Genomic DNA, 14775 nt, shown 5'->3' on the forward strand with positions numbered 1-14775 from the left:
ACGAAATGTAAAATGGATGGCTAGTGGGAAGCAACTGCATAGCACAAGGAGATCAACTGGATGCTTTGTGATGACCTAGAGGGGTGGGATAGGGAGGGTGGGAGGGAGGCTAAAGAGGGAGGAGATATGGGGATGTATGTATATGTATAGCTGATTCACTTTGTTGTACAGCAGAAACTAACACAACATTGTAAAGCATTTATCCTCCAATAAAGAGGTGAAAAAAATAATAATGTCTGCGAATCAGTCTTGGAGAATATGAAGAGAGGAAGAATTCCTCAATCATACCACAGAGGTTGCTCCAGCAAAGAAACCCCATGGAGGCAGCTTAGTACAGATACATTAGCAAGTCCAATGATGCTGGGGACAGGACTCAAAAGCTTCACCATCACCATTCTTAAAAATAGCGTCCATTGGGTGTCCACTTCAGTTGATTCCTTTTAAGCTGGCCTCACGTGGGTGTGTTTGATAAAATAATTTTTGCATTATGACCACATGTTTTTTCAGAATCCTTTTTTCAAGCCTATGCTTGGGGTAGATCACTGCTATTCAACATCTTCATGATCTTTGCTAGCTAGTTAGTGATAGTGCTCATTTTCATGTTTTAACTGCTTTATTATCTTTTTAAAATTATGTAATACTTTGATTACTGTGTAAGTTGAGAAATTTTCATATATCAATGTCTCATTTGTATATTCTCCATGTGGATTTTTGTGCCTTTTCTCCCCACCAAAATTTCAATTGTAGTGTTTCCTGAATTTTTAATTAAAATTTGCATATTTATTGAGTTTATAAACCATTCTTGTCATATTTGCTATAATTATATTGCCATCTCTTCGTGTTTCCTAATTTATTTTCCATTTTTATTTTTCTTTATGATATTTTCCATTGACTTTATCCTGAGCCCAGGATGTTATTCTATTAAACTATAAATTCTTTTTCAAGGTCCCCATTATTGTCATGGATAATTCCTTTAATGTGCTCTTGAATTTTATTTCTTAATAATGTAGAATTCTTGTGTTACAGTCTAAAATGAACTTGGTCTCTGGGGTGGCTTGGTATGCTGTTTTTACCCTGCTTAGATATCAGAAACCTGCTGGTAACTTGACTCGGGTGACTTCTATCTTCTTTTTAATGCTCTGGAGCAGTTATTTATTTATTAAACATTTTCTATAACATTCTAAGTGCATTTGGTTCAGATATTCTTTGTGAAGATAATTTTTTGTGCATTTTCATGTTTTAACCATTACTATTGGAGTCAAATTTGGTACCATAATTTTAACAGAAAATCAAACAAATAGAAATTTAAATATTTTTTTAGTGGAGAACAGTAATTCTCAAACTTTAATGTGAATAAGTATCACTTGATAGATATGCAGATTCCTGGCTCCTTCTCCAAACATTCTGATCCATTCATTAGCTCTAATTCTGAGCGACCTAAACTTTTGCATCTTTAATATTACAGGTAATTCTTAAATTAGAAGAGTTGAAAACTATGTCTTGAGAAATATGGGGATAAATTTCACATATTCTCATATAAATGCTATTTCCTTGTATAGGTTATTGTATCTTTTATCTCATTCCTACTTTTGTTTTCTTGTGTTTATCTTTTCTCTTATTTAGAATTACCAGGAATTATTGCTAACTTTTCGTAAGTACAATTTATTGTATTCATTTTTATTTGTACTATGTTCTATAACTTACTGATTTCCTTTGTGGTTCTTATTATATTATCCTTTATATAAATTTGTTTTGTTTTTCTCAGTTATTGAGTTGGGTATTCAGTATACTTGTTTTATTTCTGCTTAAAAATGAAAATATTGAAGGTCATGTTTTTGAGTATGCTGTTTTCATCTCCCATGAGATCTAACATGGTATTCTAATTTTAGTTATTTTGTAAAATTCTGGGATCATAGTTTTGAATTTTATTTAATACAGTAGCATTTAATAGTTTTTCCCTAAGTCTCAATTGCTTATTAGCCCTTTGTTAATGGTCCTGATTTATTGCATTATGGAAAAATATTCTAGTTCATATGATTTATTTTTTCAGGAAATTACTGATGTTGCCCCATGGCCTAATATGCCATCCATTCTTTTTAGTGGCTACTTGAAAAGTTTTAGTATTTTTAAATAAATTTCCAAGTTTACTGTATTATTTACATTCTTTATATCTTTGTTTATCATATGCATATTATGCAAAGTTTTTTAAGGTATAGTTAAATCTCTCACGAAACTGTTTCAATTAACATCTTATTTGCTTTCTATGAGTTTTTTTTTTTTTTTTTTTTTTTTTGCGATACGCAGGCCTCTCACTGCTGTGGCCTCTCCCATTGCAGAGCACAGGCTCCGGATGCACAGGCCCAGCGGCCATGGCCCACGGGCCCAGCCGCTCTGCAGCATGTGTGATCTTCCCAGACCGGGGCACGAACCCGTGTCCCCTGCATCGGCAGGCAGGGCTCTCAACCACTATGCCACTAGGGAAACCCTGAGAGAGGACATTTTATATCAAATACTATCACATGCATCACATCTTGTTTGTTTGTTCGTTCATATAGTTGCTTCAGCCTGCAGTCCCCTTATCCCATTCTCCATGTATATTTAGGCAAAGTGTATACAGTTTAATTGCTTCTCCATTTATTGCACTGTATAACCACCCAAGTGAAATGTTATTATTTTACTTCTTAAAAAGCTGATGGATTGAAGAAGTTTATTTAGGATTGATATGAAAACATACTAAGAAAACTGATTAGGTGAACAGAATTTGTTCATCCCTTAATTTCATTGAAAACATTTCTGAAAATAAGGAAGAGCAGCTCTGACCTTAAGGAAATCCTACTAGAAGTGGCAGGGTAGTTTTATTTGAAATGCAACCTTTTCCAAAATTGATTCATTGTAGCTCATCACCATTTGATGTAAATGATGCAGTTTCACTAAGCACAAAGCACTGTCATTTAAATTCAGAAAAATGTGCCATATTGTAAAAGACTTGAAGCCCTGATTGACGTAGATCTGAATTCTATTATTAACTGCTTGTATAATAGCCATAGCTTATTAACAAAAAATAAAGATTAAAGAAAAGTAACATCTGATTTATTGCAGTGTGGTAAATGGGGGGTACAATCTCTAAGAGGAAGACATCACAGATAAGTTATTTGGGCAACTTTGATAATTAATTTCCAAAATCATGTAGCTCTTGAACACTGCTAAAAATATAATATCTTAGTAAAACATTACATAAAATTCATACCTGCATAATTTTTACTTATTTTCTGTGATTTTGAAAAGTGATCACACAAGTTATAGGAAAGTTAATTTATAAGGCCACAACGATTATTAGGACCCAATTGGGAAAATGTATTTTACTATTTTGGCTTCCTAAGCCAAGTGTCCTTAACTTGTGTTAAATCATTTAAGAGGTCCTTGAATTTGGCAGGGAAGAAATGCATCTTTATTTTCACTAATATCTAACTGAAATTTAGGTTTCTTCCTTTATTATTTAGGTGGCATATTTCAATAAGATTAGCAGTATCTATGATTTTGTTACCGACAGAAATTATAAGTATTTTTATAACATAAAACTCAAAATACCATTACACTTAAAACTACTTCAAAGTTATAGTAAATGACTTGCTATATTTTGTAATTTAATGCATTTATAAAGCAGCACATATATTACTATACCACAAATTCATTTTCTAATAATATTTAAATGCCTGAATCTCAAAGTAAAAAGTTTTATTTATTTATAATTCTATGTATTTTTATGCATTTAAAGACATTAAAAGAAATGGGCCGTGAATAATAACAGAATGTTAAGAATCTTTTTTGCAAACTCATGAAAGTGAAAAAGTAAGGAAAAGAGAGAATAGTAGAATGTAATTTTTTCTAGGACCATTTCATTATTCTTTCAATATTTCATAAAAAGCAAACAAAATTAACATTTTGAAAGAAAAAATATATTATGGGGGCAACTATATTTCCTGGTTTGCCTGGGATAGTCCTAGTTTTCCTAGGGTAATTATTAAAGCATTCCTTTTCACACTCCAAAGTGTCTTGGATGGATGATAAATGATAATAGCATGCTACATATTATGTATTCAAACTCACTAGAGAGAAGGTTTGGCATTGATTTAATTTAGAGGATTAATAAATGGAATGTTTTCCCTTAATTTTTTTTCCAAGATCTTCCATTTCTTACATGCAGAAAAGCAACCGAATAATAAGATTTATTACTTTGACACTCAAAATACTGGAAAACAAAGGCAGAATCTCAGTAAATGTCTGTTTAATTAAGAGCTGTCTTAGGTAGAAAAGGAATATTCACTGATTTATTCTGTCTTGCCTCCATCTCTAGTTTAAAGTAACGCACACAACAACCATAATCTAAAATCTAGAATAATCATAAAAAGGCCATGCAAGTGGGTTATGGCCTGTTATTCACAGTGGGGTCTTATTCAGACATCTGAGAAGCAAGCAGGCACTACTGACTTCTTAGCATAGATTTCACTTAAGAAAAAATGAGAAATGAGTCCTAAAATACATATGAAGAAACGAATACTGTATATGAAGGAAAAAAATTAGTGTAAAGGTACAGAATTTACGTGTACAATCTACTGGCTGGCTTGCCTTCAGGAAGTACATATACACCTTTGACAAGTAAATTGTAGACGCCTCTTTCCACACTTTGTTGCTTTACAATAATTTTTTGTTCTCTCATTTTGGCTTTAATCAAGGCTGGATTATTCTTGTTTTGTTTCTTCTTATTTAGATATCTGCCAGCAAAGATGTTTGCTCTGTGGCCTTATTCCCTGCATCTATTTCCATGGAAATACTTAAAACTTCCAAGTGAAAATCTATATACCATGATTGCTTTAAAATTGAGATAAGTCTATTCCAAAGTGAAATTTCCTTTGTGGGGAACTGTAAACAATTCTACAAAAGAAATTAGGGCCTCCCTGGTGGCGCAGTGGTTGAGAGTCCGCCTGCCGATGCAGGGGATACGGGTTCGTGCCCCGGTCTGGGAGGATCCCATATGCCGCGGAGCGGCTGGGCCCGTGAGCCATGGCCGCTGGGCCTGCGCATCCGGAGCCTGTGCTCCGCAACGGGAGAGGCCACAACAGTGAGAGGCCCGCATACCACACACCAAAAATAAAAATAAAAATAAAAATAAAAATAAAAGAAATTAACATTATGTTATGAAATGGACTTAAAAAGCAGAGTTGTCTTTTTAAAATAAATTGTCTTAGAAAGCAAAAGTGTACTTTAAAAAATCAAAAGCAGCCACGACAGGGTGTAAATAAAATATTCTATAAAATGTAATCTGGGATATTTTGATGAAATATTGAGGAAGACAGTAGAAATATGCCATTGAGTGACACTAGTGGTAAAGCAGTTGAATTTTTGTTTTGTTTTGTATTCCGTATTCAAATAATTAAATCCTTGAGGAACAATGAAAGCCAAAGGAATTAGAGTGCATCACCAACAGAATAAACTTAAAATACCCACGCAATGAAATTTGCCTCAATATATTTGTTCAGTTCACTATTGCATCCCTGGAATTGAACATCCATCCCCAAAGCATTAGCACATAAAATTTTCCTTAAGTTATATTTTCTAGGTCACTCAGATGAAGACATTATGTTTCTACAGTTGTGATGAGACCATCACTAGTATTTTTGATTTCTGTCTTGATGAATCATTCAATATTTCATTTGCCCTCAGCCAGGATTGCAGGCAATTGAGACTGTTTTCATGTTGAGGTAAATCAAACAACTATTTCTGAGGAATAGAATTAACTGATGGTCTTACCTGTATGATGTTTGGTCTTTCTGAAGTTTCTGGAGTCTTCCAACAAGTTTTCCTACCAGATTAGGAGGAATCCTAGGGAAGACTTTGGGTTCTAAATGTATTACGACCTTACCTCCAACAAATCTGTTTTCCCTTGATAATCAAGATCAATCACCCTCTATTTTGTGACTTTGTCCTACAACAACAGGAAGAGCTTGAACTGGACAAATGGAAGCAATAGCCTCCAATTCACTGAGACCATTGTAGAGTCCCCTGACAGAAGAACTTATCCTTGTGTTCTAAAACCTCCTGGGTGAACCCTAAGACAGAGAGCTGGACACAAAGACATAAATGGAAACATTAACTTGTGAGGGCTTCACTAGGTATGAGCGTGAGAGGTGTGAAACATACTTCTATTCTTTGTTTCCTGTATTCCAGGTCTGGTTCAGAGAATATACACATTTCACATAGGACAGCACCGAGATTTTATAAGATGTTATCTTCTATCTTATTTCCATTCAGACTATTTCAGCCCTCTGTAAGGTCAAGTGATTTGGGGTGATAAGGTACATGGTAAGGCAGTAAATTCTGTGAGTTTTAGGCTATTGCCTTAATTTGTCTGCATGAAATTAGTTCTTTGATAAGAAATGATGTTGTGAATAAGGCATTCAGTAAACTCAGAGATGGGGTTAATGGAAGAAACATGTCAGAAATGGAAGGAAAACCTAAATTCAGAATAAATATTTGGTACAGTTGGGGAAAATTATTCTTCCTTTCATGATGTAAAAGGTCTAATGTTTCAATTCACAATCAGATAGCTGGCTAGATCCCTAGGGAATAATAACTTTACTTTTGGTCTTTTTCACTGGTGCTGGAAAATTGGATACTGAATAGAGGTTGGAGCCAGTGGGCCATGGAGTGGGGAAATATTTGTTGCTACATAGTCTCTGACCTTGCCCTCAAGGTCATTGCATCCTTTGGCCAAGCAGTAGGAAGGCTTGGGAAAGAGGTGACTGAAAACCACCAGTGTATTGAGAGTCCCCACTGCACTGGGAGCCTTTTGGTGAGCATTCACATGGTGCATTGCCAAAGTTCCATTCACATGCTTCTTTTTAAAACATCCTAGAAACCTACTCCTACGTACCAGTTTTTCCAAGTTCTTCTCTGTCCAAACAATTTTCCACCACTTACTTGTATAGATCCTGATCTTTGTCTTTTCCAGCCTTCTTCTCTTTTGCTAAAAGAATTAGATGCCATATAACTCAGCTTGGGAGTAGGGCTGAAATGCCACAACTCTCGTATTCCTATTTCCAGCATACTATGAAAGGTCTTCAGGAAGTCTTTTGGTTCTTGTCGACAGCATGTGCCTCTATCTGCAGTTGTGGCTTGAGGGAGGGGTGGACATATGGCAGGGGTAAACACAGTGGGAGCATGAACTGCTCATGAAGGTAACACACTTGTGCTTTCAGATCCTGTTCACAGTAGTATTTTCTGATTTAGTTTGAGGAACATGCCTACTTTTTCTGGTTTATAACATCTGGTAACACTCAGTTCATGATAGGCAACTCAAATTACTGGGCTACCTAGTTCTATAATCAGGTATTCAATCTCTACTAGGGTTTATTAGCAAACCGATAATTCTTTCTCTAAGGGAAAATAATTATTTGTTAATGACTTGTTACCTGTATTTATGCCAAAACATAGGATTCTGTGTGCCATGGCTTACCACAAACACCACATAACATCCAAGTATGACACAGGTACTTTGGGTAACACTGAATTCCCTAGTCATAAAGTCCCAGTGAAAAAGCTACAGACATACAGCCCAAATCAGTTAAAATATCTACTCTTTTCTATTTTTCTCTCAATACTGGTAGCATCTTGAGCTACTCAATAAATGAATCAGAGCAACACGCCCCCCAAAATTACATTTTTCCTGCAAAATACAAAACGATGTATCATATGTTTTGTCTCATTATTTGTGGTATAAACAGTATGAGGTACAGCAAATTATCATTTATTTTGGAAGGAATATTCTGTAATTTCCAGGCTTCTAAATTCCCCCAGAACTCTACTGAGGAATCAGTCTTCCAGATTTTAATAAGAATCATTTCTCACCCTCTGGCAATAGGAGCTTACAGACCTGGCATCTGGCAGACCTGCTGTTTTCTATTCGTTGGGCTCTATCAGCCTTATGAAATCAAGGTTTCAGAGCAGATTTGGGAGGAAGATAAAAGGTCTTGAGGGGTACAGGGCCAACAAAACAAGTTAATGAAGATATAATATTACTCCTATTAAATTAACGCAAACAAATCCTGGTTTTTGCTGACTTGTGAGATGGAGAAGAAATACATATGTATAAATAAATATAAAATATTTAACTATATAAATTGTAAAATGATAACGGATATGATGTGAAATAACATCAGCAATTGGAATCGCTAGCTAATTGAGTTTATGATAATCCACTCATTCTCTAAGATAGGTAGATCCGCTCAAGACAGTGGGCACATTAAGTCATGGTGTGATTGGAATCATCACCTCTGTATCTCTTGCCTTCACTGGTGGCACTAATCTCCAGGACTCACCCAGGCATGTGATATTGCTAATTATTTTACACTTTTGAGATAAAGTGTGTGATGGTTAATTTTATGTGTCAACTTGACTGGGCATAGGATACCCAGATAGCTGGTAAGACATTATTTCTAGGTATGACTGTGAGGGTGTTTCTGGAAGAGATTAACATCTGATTGAGTAGACTGAGTAAAGAAGATCCACCCTCACCAGTGTGGGTGGACACCAAACAATCCACTGAGGGCCCAAATAGAACAAGAGTTGAAGGAAGTATGAATTTCTTCTCTCTTCTTGAGCTGGGACATCAATCTTTTCCTGTTCTCAGACATCAGACCTCCTGATTCTTGGGACTTAGGACTCCAGAACTTATTCTATACACCCACCCCACCCGGGTTCTCATGCCTTCAGACTTGTATTGAGTTATACCATCAGCTTTCCTTTTCTCCAACTTATAGACAGCAGACTGTAGAACTTCTCAGTTTCCATATGTGAGCCAATTCCTATAATAAATCTCCGTATATCTGAATGTATGTATGTATATAGGTATGTATGTATGTATGTATGTATGTATCTATCTATCTAATATCTATCTCCTGTTGTTTCTGTTCCTCTAGAGAATCCTGACAAATAAAGGGGTGAGGATCAGGACCCTCCACCTGGCTCTTTCAACCATGGTTACCACAGGACAGAGAGTTACTGTGGCATTCTCTTAGCTGCTGATTACATTTACTTTCATCTTAATTTGGGAACCAGAGTAACAACCACTTGTTTAGTCAAAGAGCCAATGGGTCACATGAACACTTTTAATTTAAGTACTCATTCAGCATCTGATTTCAATAAGCTACCACTTGGACCAAAAGACTAAAGTGTTCTAGATTCCTAGGGATTAGTATTAGTATAGAGACGGTAATAATCCAAATCGTCCATGAAATGTATGGATTTTTCCATTTTTGTGTGCATGAGTGCTCTTGTAAACATCTATTGGACCTTTTGAGGAGAGTCAGGATAAAATTTGTAGCCCATGATTCTGTTCTTATAACAAAATCCTTCTCTAATCATGTCCACTATTTCATGTCTACTGTCCTGTTCTCTGTGCTCCACTAAGAGTTCAAATACGCTACCCTGGGGCAAAATTATTGTAAGATCATCAAAGTTTTAATAAACTTGCTTAATATCAACATTATTTTTCATCTCATTACTGAGAAATTGATCATGTTTGAATTCTAAAGGATAAACAGGAATTCACATCAATGTGATTCTTTCATTTAATGGCTACCGAAACAGAATTAATTAAATGTAATTGCAAAATGGAATGAAGAAAATCCAAATTTTCTTTTAGATAGTCATAATGCACAAAAAAGATTTAAAAAATCTATTCAGTGTATTGACAGGTCAATAAAACAAGCAACTTTTAATGCTAATTTACCAATTATCTCTAATAGTGTTGTACCTTTTCTTTCTATCACTTGTTTAATTTCTGAGCAGGGCTTCCATTGGTGATTCTTAATTGGAAAAAAAATACCTCACTTATGAAGACATCAATTAATTAAATATATATACTTTTTTACTTTAGCAGTTTAGACACTGCGAGCATCTGTTTATCACATGGTTCAAATGCTTAAAAGAAGAAAAACCTGCCTTTCAATAATTTATGCTAGATAAGATTGTTTTTGATGTTTAAAGGTGATAAGATGTGATTCTAAAATTCTCTAGGCATGCAATTTCATTAGAAGGCAACATGTTATAAAGAAAGAGAACAAGTTTTTATATCAGAGAGTCCAACTTTGGCATAGTGGATCTGCCACTGGGTTTTATTTTTTTTAAACACAGACAAGAGATTTAACTTTTCTGAGCTTTAATTTATGAATCTTCAATTAGAAATAGAAATACCTATCTTGCAGGTTCAGCAATAAAGTATAAAAGGCATGTGGCCAGAGTATGGTGCATAGTTATTAATGTAGTTATTGATTATATGATTTAAAATAGACAAATTATGATATCATGGTTTCATAAAGATGTATTCTGCCTAAACACCTTTAAAAAGACAAGCAGTAGGTATCATTGATACATATCTTTGTCAAGTATTATGGCAGCAATATCTCCCTTTCCATGTCCTACCTACTTTTCAATCACCCTTTATGAATGACTGTGCAGAGTCACACTGAGGCTTAATTAATACTGAGCTTTGGGGGACCCTCAGCAGTTGTTGAATATGTGGGTAGAGGGGCCCAGGAGGCCAGGGCCAGGGACTTTCACATCATCTTTAATTAGCAGATCAGTGTTTTTATCCATTCTAAATTTCGGTCTTTGGAGTAAGATTTAATCTGAAGGAAGAATTCTATGCTGCCCATATATTGACAACCACTAGCCTAGACCATTTCGTATTGGCCTTTTGAGGATAACAGATGTTGGTTAAAACCACAGACAAGAGCCATATGGATGTCACTTCCTGTTTCTCCATTAAATATTTTCTCTATCTTTATATAGCAGTTGGATATTTAATAGAATCTCACCTGAGCACAAAGCCATGGTGAATGTGTCTTGTGCTTTTTGTCTCTGTAAAAGGAAATTTATGTTTTGTTCTAGTGTTTCCCCTTATATTAAAATGAAGTAAATTACTCTAATATCATCATTCAAAATATAAATATAATGTTTATTTTGAAATGTATATTTTTCCTTTTACAATCCCCAAAGCGTCTTATGTCCATTTCCTTTCTCCATGAGTTTAAATAATAATAGCTGCTGATTATACAACATTCCAAATTTGTTTCAACATTCCCTGATCTCTCCCGAAAAATGCCTACTTTGTCAAGCATTTTATTGCTACTCTTCCACCCTGTTCAGGTTTATATTTTTCTTCCACTTAGCATTTTACAAAATGGATTTGATCATTTTTGTTTTTCTGGAAATGAGCAGGTCTGGGCTAAAATAAGAGGTCTGGGACTTCCGGAAAGGGGACGCAAGGCTCTCACGGCCCCCACCCCATGAGGAGAGTTTTCTTGAATCCTCTGGGAGGCTGAGCCTCTGGCAGCAGCAGCCTTGACCACCTGCCCCGCTGCCCTCCTCGTGGGACACCTCTGCGCCGTCTCAGCTTTCGGAAACACCTCTACCTCCTGCGAGGTCTCCGGCTCGGAAGAAACTGCACTGGCCAGACAATAGCAACACAACTTTCCCAGGGCCCTGATTTTCAGCACGGATAATTATTTTTCTTCGGAGAAGATGGTGCCTATGAGTTCAATCCTGACTTCCTGGAGAAAACTCATGAATGGAACCAGAAAAGAGCAAGAAAAGCAATGAGGAATGGCATATCCCCCATCAGCACTGATATTACTGCTGTTATTACTGATGATGTCAACCTCCAACGAAATACCAACGAAAGGATCTTTTCAGGCTGTAAATGGACATGGTAGTTTTCAGGCCAGAGATGAAGAAATATTTATAGAGTCCCAAGAGAGACAATACACAGAATGAAAGGTATGAACATGAAGTTACTTTTTCCAGTGTGCTGCATGCTGGAAAAACCAAGCAGAGCCAACAGAAATCAGGACAGGAATAATCCATCTCCTTCCGAGGGTGCAGGGTATGGAACACCTTCGCAGAGTTCTCGAACCGGAGGGCCCCTGGTGACTTCACTAATGAGAGCTCCTTTAACACAAGGAATGGTTGTCACCATGGGTATTGGGCATTCACAATTTTCCTAAATCAGTTTTTCCTTCAGTTTTTAGTCTTTATCCTTCATTCAGTTGTAGTCAGAGCCCTCATTCCAGTGTAAATTGTCAAACCTGAAAGTTTCTGAGCAGAAGTCATTACATTCCTCTTCAACAAGCATTTGTTAAAGTGATCCTGTATGCATGGCCCGATGCTGGGAATTCTACCCATTTGATTAAACAAAGTCCCTTTCTCTAGGGAAAGAATTAATTTGAAACTGAAACTTGAGAACATACCCAAGAACCTAATCAGCCACATGGGTTCATTAATGAACTGAAGTGTTTATATAAAGCTTCAGTACCACTTTCTCTGAAGCAATCTATTTTTCAGGAAATTCATCTCCATCAGGAAGTTGGAAAGGTGGGGGAGAAGTAGGATGCAGGGAAAACTTTAGTGTCATTGATACTTTGATCATCCATGTACCCAAAAAATGTGAGATGTGTCGCTGTAATGATGATAGTGATTTTCCTTTAAAATGAATATGCCAGAAAGTACACAACCTAAGGGAACATTGTTCTTCAAAATAGACACTTTGGGAAACTGTTCCTCTATTTTAACAATGTATCATTGTTAGAAATGTCTGATAAAATCCTTCTTAATGGCTATACAACCTACTGAGGAAAATCAGTGTCATTATGTAAAGTCACATTGTGTGTTTTAAATACCACTTTATGGAACGGGTTAAACCTGAATAACTTTTGGCTGTTGAGCTAATAGTGTAAACAAAACAAGCCTGGCTTTATAAAACCACCAATTTTTAAGAGCAATAATTAGGCAGTTTTTAAAATTATGCTTATAAATGTGTATAATCACTTGGCAGCCCCAAAGTTTTGGGAGTACAAGGAATGAAGTATCCCAGGATGCAGATCCTATGGAGATATGGAAAAGTCATGCTCATCTTAAGAGGAGCAGTCTTGTTGCTTTATGTGGCATTAAGACAAATTTCTACCACAATTCTTACACTAATACTGAATTTATGAATCCAAATTAAATTTTAACATGTTGGAATCAGATTAATTTGGTGTGAGACCGTGATAGATAAGATTATGTAGGATGCATGCTTTATTTCTTGGCCGACAGCTTCTTTCTAATGTTTTGTGGAGTATTATTTTAAGTGTTGTATATAATGGTGCTTTTATGGTTATTAAAATTATATATAGTATTGCATTAAAAAAATAAAATAAGACATCTAGAGTCCTTAGAGATATTCCTGGAAGCAATTGAGTTTTTGAGTCCCTACTACCTGGATTTGGGGTGCTTCTACTCAGTTAGGGGAATAGTAGATGCATATAGTTTGGGGCTGTCTTTATAAATCTTTATTGCATAAACATTCTTGGAAACAACTCTTCCTTTCCCTTATACTCTGCACTTATACTTAAGGACACTGCTTGGCCTAGCTGTAGCTATTGTGCCTTTCAACACCACCTTTCTGAAGCATCAAGATCTTTTCTTATCTATGCTGGCTTTCTGTCCAAAAAGGTCTCTGAGGTCTCAGCAACTTCCTTTTATACAGAACTTGCAGTATCCGCTAACAACAACAACAAAATATCCCAGTACAAAATAACAACAAGAACAAAGGTCCAAAACCTTTCATTCTAACAAGCACTTAATCTATTCAGATCACAATTGAACACTGTTTTAAATCAAATCAAGGTTAAATTTTATCTCTCCAATAGCCATTAAAAACCTGCAAAACTGTCATAAAATGCTACCAGAAATTTTTACTATGGATGTGTAACCTAAGAGAAAAACTTGATATCCATAAATACCTCTCAGAGCAAAGATATTCATTCCCATATGTCTTATCATGGAAACAACAGAAACAAAAAACAATAACAATGACAAATCTAAGTCTCTAGTATTTACTTGAGTAATGTATAAGCTTACCATGGAATTATTTCTGAATGGAATATTGTGAGTTCCTATAAAATTATGATAACTGTATTTTATTAACGTGAAAAAGATTTATGCTGCCATGTTAAGTGAAAACAAAACCAAACAAAAACAGGATGAAAGTATCAATACATATGAGATTGTGACTACGTAAAAATGAAAAAAATTCATAGCAAAAATGTAAAATGTCAATCCCAGTCTCCTAATTTATCCCTCCCCCCAACTTATCCCCTGGTAACCATAAGTTTGTTTTCTACATCTGTGACTCTACTTCTGTTTTGTAAATAAGTTCATTTGTACCCTTTTTTTTAGATTCCACATATAAGCAATATCATATGATATTTGTCTGTGTCTGACTTATTTCACTTGGTATGACAATCTGTAGGTCCATCCATGTTGCTGCAGATGACATTATTTTGTTCTTATTTATAGCTGCGTAATATTCCATTGTATATATGTACCACATCTTCTATATTCATTCCTCTGTTGATGGACATTTAGGTTGATTTCATGTCCTAGTATTGTAAATAGTGCTGCAATGAACATTTGGGTGCATGTATCTTTTTGAATTATGGTTTTCTCTGGGCATATGCCTAGGAATGGGATTGCTGTGTCATATGGTAGTTCTGTTTTTAGTTTTGTTTTGTAGGGAGCTTCCATACTGCTCTTCACTACTAGATATTAAATAGATAACTAACAAGAACCTACTGTATAGCAAGGGAACTCTACTCAGTACTCTGTAATGGTCTATATGGGTAAAGAATCTAAAAAAAGAGAGGATATATGTATATGTATAGCTGATTCACTTTGCTG

General features: G+C 35.5%; 1 pseudogene across 1 annotated transcript in view; it reads left to right on the forward strand.

Moving 5' to 3' along the window:
- LOC308626256 (NEDD4-binding protein 2-like 1) overlaps nt 1-12062 on the forward strand; it is a 54047-nt pseudogene extending 41985 nt beyond the window's left edge. Inside the window, exon 3 of the transcript in view lies at nt 11316-12062. The product of the transcript in view is annotated as an NEDD4-binding protein 2-like 1 (transcript). The remainder of the gene's footprint in view (nt 1-11315) is intronic.
- Nucleotides 12063-14775: the final 2713 nt, after the last annotated feature.

This window comes from Mesoplodon bidens (assembly GCF_964165515.1).
Source record: "Mesoplodon bidens genome assembly, chromosome: 12".
In the NCBI taxonomy this organism is placed as follows: domain Eukaryota; kingdom Metazoa; phylum Chordata; class Mammalia; order Artiodactyla; family Ziphiidae; genus Mesoplodon; species Mesoplodon bidens.